Source organism: Ursus americanus, chromosome 21 (assembly GCF_024610735.1).
Source record: "Ursus americanus isolate L20-20 chromosome 21, mUrsAme1.1.p, whole genome shotgun sequence".
In the NCBI taxonomy this organism is placed as follows: domain Eukaryota; kingdom Metazoa; phylum Chordata; class Mammalia; order Carnivora; family Ursidae; genus Ursus; species Ursus americanus.
The window spans coordinates 24,573,049-24,589,174 of NC_142147.1; the positions used below are offsets into that span (position 1 = coordinate 24,573,049).

At 36.9% G+C, this 16,126-nt stretch overlaps 1 protein-coding gene across 9 annotated transcripts in view; it reads left to right on the forward strand.

Annotated features, from left to right (window-relative positions):
- ZFHX3 (zinc finger homeobox 3) overlaps positions 1 to 16,126 on the forward strand; it is a 1,292,716-nt gene that overhangs the window by 83,231 nt on the left and 1,193,359 nt on the right. The window contains exon 1 of one of the 9 annotated variants that reach the window (XM_087870553.1): positions 15,307 to 15,532. The exons of the other annotated variants lie outside the window; for them this stretch is intronic. The gene's annotated coding sequence lies outside the window, so the exon portion shown is untranslated. Of the gene's footprint in view, positions 1 to 15,306; positions 15,533 to 16,126 lie in introns of those variants that run through there. 9 annotated transcript variants of the gene reach the window in all.

Sequence of the window (16,126 nt, forward strand, 5' to 3'; positions counted from 1 at the left end):
CATTTTGCCTAGTCTAGGTCTTCATATAAATGGTATCACCTGGTATGTGTCTTTTGTGTAAGCATTGTTTCACTGAGCATGTTTTTGAGATTCATCCACATGTTTATGTATCATGTATTGCTGAGAAATAACTGAGTATTTTTTAGTGTCTGTGGTGAGCTAGGCAAAGTGTTGATGTTGGGCTCACAATGTTGAACAAAAACACCCTTGATCCCTACTCTGGTGCCCACAGTTTAGGAGGTGAAGACCTTTAAGATTCCTTCCAAACCTTAGGTATGTGATATTAGAGACAGCTTATATGCAGGTATCCTATGAACCTTTGAGCAAGATTCTATTCAAGCAGCTTAGGGTATTTAGACTTGAGGGCTTTAGTTTTCCTGGTTTCCCATTCCTTCTCAGTTATAGAGGGAACTAAATCAAACAGTTAAAAACAAACTGGCTCACCAGTGAATAATCATAGTTCTATCTATATCTATTTTTATGGACAGCTTCTGTATGACCAAAGAAAAGCAGAGACCTCCTATTTCTCTGTGGAGAACAAGGGGTGGCAATATTTGATCAGATTGCTCTTAGCAAAGTGAAGTAGAGTTGGAATAATTATTGAGGGTTTCCTAAACTTCAAAAATTATAAATGACTTAAGTAATTTAGAAGCAAAGGATCCAGGTAATCATCCTTATCTCAGAAACTTACACTTTAAGCTTTCTCAGTAGAAGGTTTAGTTTCTGAAAACACTAGCAGGCCGAAGAAGAAGGTGATAATATACTGTGAATCTAAGTTTTGTTTTGTATGAATGTTATTGAAATAGCAGAAATCATGAACTGTATGGAAGTACTGTCCATGATGGTGTCTATGTGTGAGGCAGAATGTGCCTCCCCCAGTTTCATCCATGTGAATGCATTGCTAGGATAAGGACCCTTGAGTCTTGATTAGGGAGGAAGAAAATATGCATAGAAACAAACAGTTGAGGTTGATGAATAGGAAGAAAATTGAAAGGTGAGATGAGGTTCAAAGTATATATCAAGTCGGGCCACTAAGGGGGATGTTTGAGGTGGAGACACAGTTGATCCTCATTCACAAATTTGTAATCTGCAAATAATTGGCCTATTTGCTAAAATTTATGTACAACCCCCAAATCAGTTCTTGCAGTACTTGTGTAGCTATTTGTGAACATGCACAGATGGATGAAAAATTTGAGTCACCCTACATGTGCATTCCCAGCTGAGGTAGGATAGGCTGATGCTCTACCTTTGTTTTTCAGTGCTTATAGTGTAGACATGTGTGTGTGCATGTGCACCTGTGTGTGGTCTATTTAGGGCAACATTTCCCACATTTTGTGCTTTTTGTTGGTGATTGTGTTCTTTAAAATGCCCCCTAAGTGTAATGCTGATGTGCTGTCTAATGTACCTCAGCACAAGAAGGCTGTAATGTGCCTCACAGAGAGAACATGTGTGTTAGATAAGCTCCATTCAGGCATGAGTTACAGTGCTGTTGGCCATGAGTTCAATGTTAATGACTCAACAATATGTATTAAATAAGGTGTCCTTAAACAGAAAGTCATAGAACAAGCTTATACATTGTTGATGAAAATGTGACCGGAAGTTCTCAAAACCCCAACCCTATATTTCCGTTATGGGCAATGTTTGCTAATTCAGTATTTGCAGCAACTTTATAGAATATAACTACCCTTAATAATGGGACTCAACTATAATATCTTGGGTCGATCAAAGAAATAGATTGGACATTTTAGTGTTTCTCATTTTTTAAGGCTCAAATCCTTAGAGTTTTCTCAGAAGCACTTATTTTTAAGAGCACACTGGCAAATCCTAGCCTTTAGAGTGATACTAGTTTTTGTGAAATAATTATTCTACTTTTATGGGAAATTGGCAGGCTGAACATGCATTTATTTAAACATTCTGCTAAACTAGTAAGTTTGGAGTTATGTTCTTTGATGTCATAGACATTTGTTATGTAAAAATTAGCTTCATTTCCCTTAAGTTAAACTCAAGTAAAAGAATTATTTATAAACCTGGTAATATCACCTTCTTACTTTGGCTTTATGTTGACATTTGTTTTCAGACCTTTTAAGATTACTCCTTAAATCTAGAGCCTTACTCCTGGGACTGGAATTAGAACGTGATATGTAGTTTATGAGGAAGGTTCTGGAAAGCCTGTCTGAACAAATACTGTAACACTTGGAAGAGCACAGGTTATATACTGGGGAATAAAGTGATGTTGGAGGAACCAGAGAGCTAAAGAAATGGATCAGAGAACCTCAAATCTGACCATAGACTGGGACAGATGGGAAGCCAGAGAGGTGAAGCTGAGGTCAGCAGGGAGCAAGTAGCTGAGAGGGTGGATGAACTTTTTTTCAACAGTCTGACTATGCCGTGTCTAGGTGGGGTTTTTTTGGTTAGTTTTTCCTTTTTCAGAATAACTCTGCATGTGATTCTCTGGAAAGATTGATCTGTAGTTTTCATTAGTTTTGGAAAATTTCATTAGTTTTCATTAGTTTCATTGGTTTTCATTAGTCTTGGAAAATTCTTGATCATTTATACTTTCAAATATTTCTATCTGTCCATTCTCAGACTTCATTTACACATGTTAGCCATTCGGTATTGTCCTACAGCTGGGTTTGTTTTTTTTTTTAATTTTAAAATTTCTAATTTTCATTCGTTTTTGCTATGTGTTTCTATTTGGATACTTCTGTTAGTCCATCTTTACATTTGTTGTGTCTTGTCTGCTAATCAAGCCCATCAAGGAAACTCTTCATTTCTAATATGTTTTTTCATTTGACTCTTTTTTATAGTTCCCGTTGCTTCACTGGCATTACCCACGTGTTCATTTATGTTGTCCATCTTTTCATCTAGATTATTTAATATATTAATCATAGTTATTTTTAAATCCCTGTTTGATAGTTTTAACATCTAATCATTGCTCCTGTTGGTTGGTTTGATCATTTGACAATAACTCGCTTTATCTTGCTTTTTGTATGTCTTGTACTTTTTATCGAATGCTGCACATTATGTGTAGAAGATCCAAAGACACTGTTAAATAATATTTTTGCCTCATAATGGACATACCTCTTCTTTCATGCCATCAGTGTGGATTGTGAATCCACCTGTTCAGGAATTGAGTTGGATTTGGGTTTAGTTGTTGCTGTGGTTACCTTCAGGTTACCACAGGCTTCAAATTACCCCAATGGTGGCTGATGTTATTTTGTGCTTAGAGTCACACCTAGGGTGCTGGGAGGCTCTTCTCAAAATGTTCTTGTTCTACCCTGCCTGCTTGAGCCGCAGTACAGAGCTCTCATTATGTTTTTGCTTTTCCCAATGAAAGGTTGCTGTTGCTTATTAGTTTATGTAGGAATCTTGATCGGGGCAGGAGTTTTTGATTGTATTAGTCCAGCCTCAGACTTAGGCAGCCCCTGTGTGCCTGGGCTTTGGGGTGGTTTTCTCAGCATTCCTTCTCTGCTCCCTGTGGCTTCTAAACTCTACCATGTGTCTGTGGTTGGTCTTATGTAGAAGAGGATTTCTTGTCTCTGTCCAGCAGAAGCTGACCCCTCTATGTGGTAACAGTCCAGAATCCTGGGCCCAACAAAAAGGTCCTCTGCCTCACTTCAGAGACAGGGTTTCTGCTTTTGCCCCTTCATCATATGTGATGGATCTTTGTCTGGACTCTGGGTGTGACAGGTTTGTTGTCCCTCCTTTAGTGCCTCATGGCTATTACTGTATAAGAGAAGAGTCCATTTGATTTTCTATCTGCAGCAGCAGCAGCAGCAGCAGATGTACCACTGAAGGAAGTTTTCCCTGCACCCAGTCTTTTTCATGAGTATGAGTATCCAATGGAGGCTACTAGAAGAGGAATTTTGAGGGGAAACCTTCCTTGTTTTTGGGCCTCCTACACTATTCCAAATGGGTATGCCGGCCCACACTTGCCCTTTATGAATGGATTAAAAATTTGAGTGGTGTTTTCTTACTTGCTTGGATGTTGACCACTTCCTTCTGCTTTGCTCAGCCAAAGGCTAAACAGCTAATGTGTCCAGTGTCTCTTTGGAAATGCTTGTCCCACTTTGGAATTCAGGTTACTTTGTTGCGTTATGATTTTAGCTCTCTAATGGGCTCAAGCACAGTGAGAATTTTGTAGACCATTTGGCATTTGTTGTTAGAGTGGGAGCAATGTTCTTTTATGGCATTTAACATCTAAGTGGAAACAGGATTCTGAGTTTTTTTTTTTTTACTTAATCTATGTGCATATGTATTACCATGCTAATTAAAAAAAATTCTTGTGATCAACTAGAAAGCACTAAAAACACTCGAGAAACATAACTATCCTTTTTATCTTTGCATCTGGAAGGTAGTTGAAATAGTTGAAACAATATTAGTAGTGTTAACCTTGAACTTCCCTGAAGCTGTTTCTGAATCCTGAGTCCTAATATCCTTGAATTCTAATCAGCTCTTATCCCTGCTCCCTCCTTTCTCTTCCAGAGGAATCAAATAGGAGGATTGAGCCTGAATGTCTCTTGTTACAAATGGGGCAAAGGCTTTGGAAGCTGGGTGAGCAAGGTAGGAGTTGAGAGGGGCTATAATATAGCAGCAATTAGAACAGCAACTGTATGGGAGAAAAGACAATATGGAAGTAAGGAACAAAACAGGAAGAAAGGAGGAGAGGTTTTTTTGTTGTTTTTTTTTACAGTGACTGTTGTAGATAAAAATAAAGCCAGATCTCCGTCAGAATCCTATTTTTTTTGGTATTTTCTAAAGTTTTTCTTTTTTAATTATAAACACTTTGTACTTTTATTATCAGCAGTACAGTTAAATAGATATGTAAGGCCACAGTGGAAAAAATATATTGGAAAATTCAAACAGATTTCTGAAAGTATAAAGACAAGTTAACCTACCATGTTATTTGTGAGATGTCTTTCTTTGTTCTTTAAAGCATTTATTACACATTTGAAATTCCTTACAAGCATGTATTCCATTGTGTTCCAGAGCTAGGGTTTTGTTTCTATTTGGATATATGAAAAAGACTTTACTTAGTTCTCCAGAACAAAGATGTACATTTTTTTTTCACAATTTTGTATGTCTAAAATTGTGATGTGTTTTACTGTTGATAGACTGTCATAACTTATTTGGCATGATTTATTTTCTTAGGATATAAAATAACAGTATGTCTAACAATTGATGCTGTCTTAGACTTGAGGAGATATATTACACAGGCAGTAATAACCATCTTACTTTTTTTTTTTTTTTTTTTTACAGAAGTATTTGGAACTTTTTGACCTTTTCTAGAATGATCCACCCACAGGGTGATCCATATCTGTGTTAGAGATGTTTAAATACCTTAAATTTGAATTTTTAAAGTGAACTAAATTATACTAACTTTCAACTGTGGTACAAAATAGGTCTCTCTTCCTGTAGATTTACAGTGTCTTTATTTTCCTTTCTGTTTTCATTTTAATCATGATCTCTTAGAAAGTCATTCATTCACTTTGTTTTCATTCTTCCTATTATTTTCACAGCAATTAGCTGTATTTCTGTTCATGGAAGGATTCTCTAACATTATGTGTGCATAGAGAAATTGTATTCACATGAGCATTTGGTCCTGCAGTTCTCCTTTTTCTTTAAAGGCGACACAGTTGATAGGACAAGATTTTAGTGTCATTACCATGTAAATGGTGGCAGAATTTATACCAGGAAAAATTCTGTAGTTAATGATGAATTCAAGCTTTGTTTATTCTTATGCTAGGGTAGATTATAATTTGTTGTCTTTGCCTAATAGGAATCCTGTTGTCCTGATTACAGTGTTGGGATATCAAAGGATGACTAAGCCTTTTCTGAAATGAAAGACTTGTGAAATAATCATTAAAAAACCCCTTAAGTTATTCATAGCCACTAATACCTTCCGTTAATTAAAGGCAGAAAATATTATACTAAATATTATACACGAACTTGACATCAAAAAGTATGGTCAGGTCTTTAATGGATTTGTTCATTTTCTTTGGTGTTGGGTCATAAATGTATATAGCTGGTAGGTGAGATAATTTGGGAAAGTACTCTTTCTCACTATCATCAAAGATTTTAGAACTGTTCTTTGAAGGTCTGTTACTTTTACATAGGAAATTTCGGTGATGTAGGTAACCATTTCCTTTCCTACTTTGACTTAAAACATTTTATATGTTTTGGTGGCATCTCTTAGATACAATCTTGATCATTTCCCCCATATATTCACTCTTCTGTCCAGTAATGCCCAAGTTCTTTGACATGAAGTAGATATACGAAGAAGAACAATAGGCTATAATTCTTAGAAAGCAGAAGAAGCACGATCAAACCAGACTTCTGACATGTGTATTGAAACAATGATGAGGAGCCATAACTGGCCTTCTTTCAGTATCACTTGGGCTCATATTGAGGTCATCTTTATTTGAGCAGATTTTTATTTTTAATGTGTACAGAGGCTCCTTCTAGTGCTTTCAGGAAGTGTATCTAGAACTCCAGGTACTGAATAAAAACCAAAAAAACTTAAGTTAATACCATGGTATTTTTGCACATTGGAATGCAAAGAAAGTTCAAGATGAACTCTGCTATATAAATATAAGTGAAATGTTTCTGAATGAGCAACGTAATTGGCCGAGCTCAGGAAGAGATAAATGTTTGGTAAAACTTGGACTTGGGTCTTGGAGAGTGTAGTTTGATTCTTGGCATCAGTGGAGTGAAAAAAATTAGAACACACCTCATTAGAAAACTTAGGGATATTAGTAAGTTGGATGAGTCTTGGATTGGGTGGAAGGGTAGGATTATAAAGAAATGGCATGTTAAGCTCATGTGTCAGATTTTAGAGATAAGTTAGAGAATCTACCATAAATTCATAGAAATAAACTTCCCACCAGAAAAGCTGTCTTTCCCTCTGACAGTTCATAATTGTGAATTATAAATGTAATTCATAGTGAATGTTTATATATCATCAGTTGTTCTTTAGTTAAGAAATAAAAAATGGAAACCAGGAAGAACTGACCCATAGAGGTACTAGATGTGTATGAAGTGGTCTTGGGGTTGAGATATGTTTTTAAAGAAATTTGAAAGGATAAAATGTATGAAAACATGACACCGGAAGAGTGGGAAAGTATTTAAAAGCCTAATCACTATATATTATGCAATAATTTCAGTATTTCTTAAGTGTTTAAGACTGTATTAAGAATAAATTACAAAGTTCTATGGCTTCAATGTGGGTTCATTCACAGAAGGAAAAGAAAGCCCTTTGTAAAATATGGAAACCGTCTTGAGTTAAACAAATGCCAGAAGAAATTATAATTGTAAAAATGAGATTTCGACTATCGTTATTACAGTGGCTGTGTTGTTTCCAATAACAATTTGGCATTTTATTTAGTCTGTAACAATCTACAATTGGAATATAAAATAAAGAGTTTTCTTTTATTTCCTTCAGAAGTTCTGTGCCAAGCTAAGCAGAACTGAATGAAACATCTGTGGATGATTAAAACAAGCTTTCCTATGAGGCTTTGAATAGAAAGTAAACATGGATTTTATCCATAGTCAACAGCATTTACAAATGTAAAGGGAGGAAGCTACTGAGTTTTTGAAGAATGAGCTGTTAGAGAGGAAATAGAAGTATGGAATGGCATATGGTGATAATTAGTTCCTTATGGTGAAAGGCTTCTATTAAAAAAAAAATGACAGTGAGATGCTCTGGTTGGGTGATATTTTATTGAAACGATTTTTGTGTCTATTTCCTATCGTCATCTTTTTAGAATAGTCCCATCTCACGAAACTGATTAAATGTGACTTACATATGTGAGGGATTTTGTTTTGAGAGTGTATGTTCCTGAGTGAGAAACCCTGTGTTGGGGCTTATCCACACTGTGGATAATCCATATCTCGTGGAAACTCGTTGCTAGATGCCCACTCATCTCTTCTACCTGGGATTTTCAATCCTTCAGTCTTTACTACTTAACTGTACTTTGGGATAGTCATAGTTTCCTAATATCAAGACTATGTTTTTTGTAGTGTTTAAGAACTCTGGCTTTGGGGCACCTGGGTGGCACAGCGGTTAAGCGCCTGCCTTTGGCTCAGGGCGTGATCCCGGCGTTATGGGATCGAGCCCCACATCAGGCTCTTCCGCTATGAGCCTGCTTCTTCCTCTCCCACTCCCCCTGCTTGTGTTCCCTCTCTCACTGGCTGTCTCTATCTCTGTCAAATAAATAAATAAAATCTTAAAAAAAAAAAAAAAAAGAACTCTGGCTTTGGTGTGGTTGTTCAGATTTGAATTCAGTTTCCCGTACTCACTAGCTTTGTCAACTTGGGGAATTACTTAACCTTTTTATGCCTGTTTTTCTCATCTGTACATGGGGATAATTATAATACCTACATCAGTATATTGTATAACCTAATGGTACAATTGTTGTATGGATTAGCATTAATTAATGCATGTGAAAACTATGCATCAATGTCATTTGGACCCTATGCTAGACCGATTGAGTCAGAGTCCCTATACTTTTTTTTTTTTAATTATGGACCACTTATCAGTAAACAATTTTTATCATTTATCTTCAGTGTAGGCTTGTTCATATAGTTAGCAATTTAAAGGTACTGTTGTTCTAATATAGTGTGTACATTTTAAAACATGCGCAGGTTATATTTTCTAAAAGAGTGAGATAAAAAAAAAATTGGTATAAGAAGTTTGCACATCTTTTTCCGTATCCCCGTGGCTTAGGATTCAGACAGAGTTCACTGGTTTAGAATGTATTGGTTGAGCTGAACTAACCTGAAAAAGAATAGTACTGATTCAACTAGTCAGAATCCTCAGGCCCCAAGAACAAACAACAATAGCATACCCCCAGAGCTTTTGTAGTCAGTGTCTCTGTTCTTGTGTGTGTGCCAAGGCCAAATATGAAATCCTGTTCCCAGGACCCTGTGTTTTGCATTTCAACAATATTTTTGTTTACTTTTATCTCTTTGTTCTTTGTGCTTTTTAATATTGCCAACCAACTCACTTGTGCAGTTGTGACCTTGACAGCCTCGACAGACCTCTGTTTTTAGCCACACATGTCTGTAGCTTTCAAAAAGATGAAGTAAGCTCTTTGTTTTTAATTGTTGATGAAGGTTTCCTCACTTCCACCTTATTTCAGTTTTTTCCCCCCAACTGGCAGCAGTTGCAGCTGCTTTCTTAGTTCTGGGTCACTGGCGATTCTGCCTCAGTTACGCTGCATCAACACACCAAGGTTTAATCTTCTTTGTTCCCTCTAGCAGCCTTTCTCTAGCTTTATAATTATCCAAGGTGGTAATAGCTCTTAAGAACACTCTGTCACCTTGAAATCAAGTGGATTTTAGCTGAAAACTCAGGCAAGGTCTTAAAGATACTGTTTCTCTCGGTTATGAATAGTCAGGGAAAATTTGAACATGACAGTCTTTGGTTGTAATGATATTTAGATGATGGATTCCCATTACCCTGCATAATATGGGGTGTTGACATTTTATTCAAACATGTAATCCTTGTCATTGAGTGTGAGAAGGGGAGAGATTGCTATCTGGGAAGGGGCAACACAGGATAGCACTATAGAGAATGACATAAAGCCAAAAGTAATAGCAATAATCATTTTTTACTTCCTGTCATGTCGTTTTTAGAATTTACATGCTGTCCTACGGTACTATCTTTGTAATTTTAAGTGGCTGCCGTGGTTCTGAGCAATGTTTAGGGCACATCTTATTACATAAATGCCTTAAGAATGCATTACCATTGATTATATGGGGTGATTGAAACAAAGTATTTGATTTATGTCCTTGGAATTCTATCTTGTAATCAGAGAAACTTCTTTGTCGAATTACTTGTAAGTAAGCTTGCATTTGGTGTATAATGCATACTTTTTTACCCTGTTAATATGTTGAAGATAAAAATCATTACTACCTTAATGATACCAACTTAATGGTAAATATTCAAGAACAACACTGTGGTGGTACAAATTGCTGTTAATCCTGAGAGATTTAAGAAGAGGGTTATTGTTTAATGTGAATATCCCCTATATACTATACACTGATTGACAGTTCATAAGTAATTTGAGTATAATAAAGTATACAAAAATGTGTAGAGAACTCAATCTTTCAGGGTTCTTGTAGGAACATGGTAACAACTTAGAATTAAATATCCCCACCTCCCTTCCTAAAAATCATACAAGGAGAAAGCAGCATAGCATAGTAAAGGAGAAGGGAACACTGGACTGGGTGATGTGAAGGAGTCAACCACTGAAGATCTGTGTGGAAGACCATTCCACACAGAAGCAAGGGTAGTTGCAGAGGCTCTGGCATAGAAATGAGATTGTCTTCTTGAGGAACAGAAAGAAGACCTGTGAGTCTTGATCAAAGTGAGGAATGGGGACAATTGAAGGAAATGAGGGTGAGGAAGTTGGCAGGAGTATGAACATGAAGGGTCTTGTAGGTCAAAGTAAGGAATTTGGATATTAGAATGCAATAGACAACTATTGGAGCATTTTAAGCTAAAGAATGACATGGTTTGATTTACTCTTTAAAAGATTGCTTTGTTATTGGAACAATGGGCGAAATTTGATTAAAGCCTGTAGATTAGATAATAGAATTCTATCAGTGTTAATATTCTGACTTTGATACTTGTGTTCTGTTCATGTAAGAGAAAGTTCTTGTTTTTAGGAAATACACCTGGAAGTATTTCAGAGTAAAAGGGTGAGATGTCTCAGAGGCTCCAGAAAAATATGTGTGTGTGGAGAGAGGGAAGGAGAATGATAAACAAATGTGATGAATGTTACTTCTTAGGAATTTGGTAGAAAGGTGCACAGAGATTCTTTGTTTTCTTCTCGTCCTAGTCTTGTAACTTTTTTGTAAGACAGAAATGATTGCAAAATAAAAAGGGAAAAAAAATCATACTGGCCTATGTGAGGAATGATTTATAGGTGGGCCAATGTGGGAGCAAGGCTGCCAGTAAGAGGAGTATTAGCAGTCTAGGAGACCAATGATAGTGACTGGGGTTGAAGCAGTAGCAATAAAACTAGAGAAAATGGTCAGATTCAAAATACATACTGTTGATTTTATTTGCTCCTGGGTATATGTGGTTAGTAAAGAAAAGAAAGGAAGAGTGTATGGCCTTGGGTTTCCTGGCTGTGGTGATTCCATTTTCTGAGCTAGGAGAACTGAAGTTGTTCAGTTGACCTCTCAGGTTTTTGCCATATGGGCCTCTCCACAGGGCACTCACAACATGGCAGCTGGCTTCCATTACAGTAAGAAGCCACTGTGTGTAATCTAACCTCAGAAGTGATAACCTGTCACTTCGATCATATTCTTTTCAATAAAAGTGAATCACTAGGTTCAGCCCACATTTGGGAGGAGGGGATCATACAAAGGTGTGAGTATGGTGATCATTGGGGGCTAGATAAGAGGGTGCCTACGATTGTGTACATATAGTTATGTAACAAGTTTTTCACTTATGTGCTCTGAATGACATAAGTCCATCATTATCATATCATGAGGAATATTTTCACTGCCCTAAAAATTCTCTGCCTGAGCACCTCTTAATCGACCATTTCCCAGCCCTGGCAACTGCTGATCTTTTTTTTGTCTCCATAGTTTTCTCTTTTCCAGAATGTCATATAATTGGAATCATACAGTATGTAGTCTTTTCAGATTAGCTTCTTTCACTTAGTAATAAGCACGTAAGTTCCTTCTGTGTCTTTTCATGGCTTGGTAATGCTTTTGTTTTTAAGGCACTGTATAATATTGCTTTGTTTTGATGTACCGCAGTTTATTCATTCACTTACTGAAGGACGTGTTTGTTGTTTCCAAGTTTTCAATTATCAATAAACCTGCTATAGACATCCGTGTGTAGATTTTTGTGTGGTTATAAGGTTTCAGCTCCTTTGGGTAAATACCAAGGAGCACAATTTCTAGATTGTAAGGCAAGAGTATGTTTAGATTTGTAAGAAATTGTTAAATTGTGTTCCAAAGTGGCTGAGCCATTTTACATTTTCAGCAATGGATGAAAGTTCCTCTTCCATCTTTACCAGCATTTGGTGGTGTCAGTGTTCAGGATTTTGGCTATTCTAAGAGGCGCGTAGTGGTTATCTCATTTTTCATTTGCATTTCCTTGATGACTGATGATACTTAACATCTTTTCATTTGTTTATTTGACATCTGTATATCTTCTTTGGTGAAGTGTCAAGGTCTTAGGTCCATTTTTAATCAGGTTGTTTTCTTCTAGTTGAGTTATTAAGAGTATCTAGAAAATGTTTGGATAATAGTCCTTCATCAGATGTGTCTTCTGCAATTATTTTCTCCCAGTTTCTGGCTTGTCTTCTAATTTTTTTGATATCCTCTTTCACAGAGCAGAAGCTTTTTTGAAGTTTTTAATGAAGTCCAGCATATTCATTATTTCTTTCAGGGATTGTATTTTTGGTGTTCTTGTTTTTAAGAAGCTTGGTATCTTTTTTTTTTTTTTTTTAAAGATTTAATTTATTTACTTGAGAAAGAGAGAAAGAGAGCAAAGAAGAGGGAGGTGCAGAGGGAGAGGGAGAAGCAGATTCCCCACTGAGAAGGGAGGCCGATGTGGGGCTCCATCCCAGGACTCTAGGATCATGACCTGAGCTGAAGGTAGTTGCTTAACTGACTGAACCACCCAGGTGCCCCTGTATTTTTGGTGTTGTATCTAAAAAGGCATCACCATACCATTGGTCCTCTAGGTTTTCTCCAATGTTATTTTCTAGGAATATTATAGTTTTGCATTTTACATTTAAGTTTATGATCTATCTTGAGTTTATTTTGTGAAGGGTTTAAGGTCTATGTCTACATTCATTTTTTTTACATGCAGATGCCCAGTTGTTTCAGCACCACTTGTTGAAGAGACTATCTTTGTTCTTTTGTATTGCCTTTGCTTCTTTGTCAAAGATCAGTTGACTATATTTATGTGGGTTTATTTTGGAACTCTTTACTTTGTTGCATGAACTATTTTTCTGTTCTTTTGCTTATACCAAAATGTCTTATTTACTATAGCTTTATAGTAAGTCTTGACGTCAGGTAACATCAGTCCTTCATATTTGTTCTTTCCTTTCACTATTCAGTTGTCCATTCTGGTTTTTTTGTTTGTTTGTTTTTTGGGTTTTTTTGCCTCTCCATATACACTTTAGTATCACTTTGTTTATATACATAGAATAACTTGTTCTTTCACCTAGTAATATGCATTGGGAATGTATTGGATCTATAGATCAAGTTAGGAAGAACTGACATCTTGATAGTATTGAGTCTTCCTATCCATGAAGAAGGAATATCTTTCCATTTACTTAGGTCTTCTTTGCTATTGAATGCAAACATTTTTGTGGGATGATTCTTAGAAATGTATTACTAGACAAAAGATATACATATTTGAAAATTTGATAGAAATCACTAGATTTCCCTCTAAAAGGATTGTAGAAGTTTAAAATTGTTTCAAGCATATAAGAGGTTGCCTTTTATCCATACACCTGCTTGCTCTGGGTGTTAGTAATTAAAATTTTTCCAGTCTGTTAAAAATGTCATTTCATTGTTTTAATTTCCATTTCTTTCACTTTTCATGTACTTATTTGCCATTTGAGTCATTTTTTTTCTACTTTCCTGTCATTTGCCTTTGAATTTTATTCATGAGGTATTGGATTATAAAAACTATTTCTCCCCGAGCCCTGAGACACTTTACGTAACAAGGCTTATTAGAATTGACACTCACCCTAACCAAATTATGTCATTTGTATCCTCTGGCAAGTCCATGTCCTTACTCAGCTTTATTTTTCCACATCTGTATTAGTTTCCTATTGTTGCTGTAACAAATAAGCAAAAATGTTGTGGATAAACAATACTTTTCCTTAGAGTCCTAGAAATCAGTTCTAAAATTAAGGTGTTAGTAGGGCTGGTTTCTCCTAAGGGCTCTCAGGAGGAATGTTTCCATGCCTTTTCTATCTTCCAAGGGCTGTCTGAATTCAATGGCTCTTGGTCCCTTCATCTTAAAACCCAGCAGTTTAGCATATTCAAATCTGTCTCTTTCTCTGAGTTTACTAACCCTCCTACCTCCGTCTTATGAGGACTTCCGTGATTACATTGGGTCCACCTAGATAATCCAAGATAATCTTTCCCATTTAAGATTCTTGATTACAGGGGCGCCTCGGTGGCTCAGTCATTACGCGTCTGCCTTCGGCTCAGGCCGTGATCCCGGCATTTTGGGATTGAGCCCCACATCAGGCTTCTCTGCTGGGAGCCTGCTTCTTCCTCTCCTACTCCCCCTGCTTGTGTTCCCTCTCTCGCTGGCTGTCTCTCTCTCTGTCAAATAAATAAATAAAATCTTAAAAAAAAAAAGATTCTTGATTACATCTACAAGGTCTCTTTTGTCATATGAAGTAACCTATTCACGTGTTGCAGGGGATTAGGACTGGGGCATTTTGGGGTGGGGGAGAAGGCATTCATCGTTCACCTTATATGCCACCTAATGTGTGATATATTTTACTTAATTACTCTATTATTGTCTGTACTCCCTTGCCCCCAATCCCATCACCACTAGAATGTAAACTCCATGAGGGCATGGATTTTTTTTTTTTGATTTGATTTATTGCTGAATGCCTATCATTAAGAATAGTGCCTTCTGTATTAGGTGCTCAACTGATATTTTGGAAAAGGTAGAATAATAATAAATGAATAAAACCAATGATTTTTTAAGGTTAGATCTTAAACTACCATTTCTCTTTATTTTGTGATTATTAGAATGTTTATGTTGTATCTATTTTATTTTTTCTAAAGATTTTTTTTTTTAAAGATTTTATTTATTTATTTGACAGAGATAGAGACAGCCAGCGAGAGAGGGAACACAGGCAGAAGGAGTGGGAGAGGAAGAAGCAGGCTCATAGCGGAGGAGCCTGACGTGGGGCTCGATCCCAGAACGTCGGGATCACGCCCTGAGCCGAAGGCAGACGCTTAACGACTGAGCCACCCAGGCGCCCCTAAAGATTTTTTAAAATTAAAATTTTGAGAGAGTGTGCAGAAGCAGGGGGGAGGGGCACAGGGAGAGGGAGAAGCAGACTTCCTGCTGAGCAGGGAGCCTAATGGGGTACTTGGTCCCAGGACCCTGGGATCATGACCTGAGCTGAAGGCACGTGCTTAACTGACTGAGCCAGCCACATGCCTTGTTTTATCTATTTTCTTTCATTAATTAGGATCATTTTTATTAGAAATCATACATTCAATTTAGATTTTTATTTATTTGACCTTAATTTATGTTTAAAATTACTCCCATATTGTGAATATGGCCTCATTCTCATTCTTGAAGTGTTTATTTGGGTTTTCTTTCTTATTTTCATAGATACAGTTGCCAGAGATTGTTACTGTGGTCTTGGAGATTATTACAGTTGGCACCTAGGGATGCTTTTTAAATCGGAAGCCTGCCACTCATGCTGAAGCTTTTGAGATAAGCAAATAGGTCTCTTTCACGGAAAGATTGTATGTTTGTCTACTGACTCCACACTGGGCCCTGCATGGGTTAGACATGGTGAGTCTGCATGAGTCCTTTAATAACTGTCTCTTAATTTACAATAGCATTGTGGGTCTTCTGAATGCAAACCTTGTTGGCTTTCAAAGCCAGGTATTGTGAGGGCCCATTTGTCAGGTGGAAGTGTTAAAGATGGGGCACAAGATGTAGGGTCCAAACCCTTTGCTCCTCAGAGAGAAGCTGGGGCTTGTGAATTCCTTCCCAGTTGTGTGTCCCCATGCTGGGGGTGGAGTTTATGGCAAGATTGCATCTCAGTGTCTCTTGACCTGTTTTGACTTGGATTTTCTCATTCACCTGATATTTAGGAGTCATTCAGCTAGTTTCTCAGAATTGTTCCACATGTAGCTACAGATGTGTGTCTGTGGGATGAGGTGAGTTGAGGAACTTCCTATGTTGCCATTTTGAAGCCATACCCTCTTAATTTAATTTATCTTTTTAAAAACACAGCTCTTAGTTTCATTGATCTTTTCTGTTGTTCTGGTCTCTATTTCATTTATTTCTGCTCATAGCTTTGTTTTTTCCTTCCTTTTGCTAACTCTAGACCTAGTTTGTTCTTTTTCTAGTTTCTTGAGGTATAAAGTTAGGTTGTTGGTG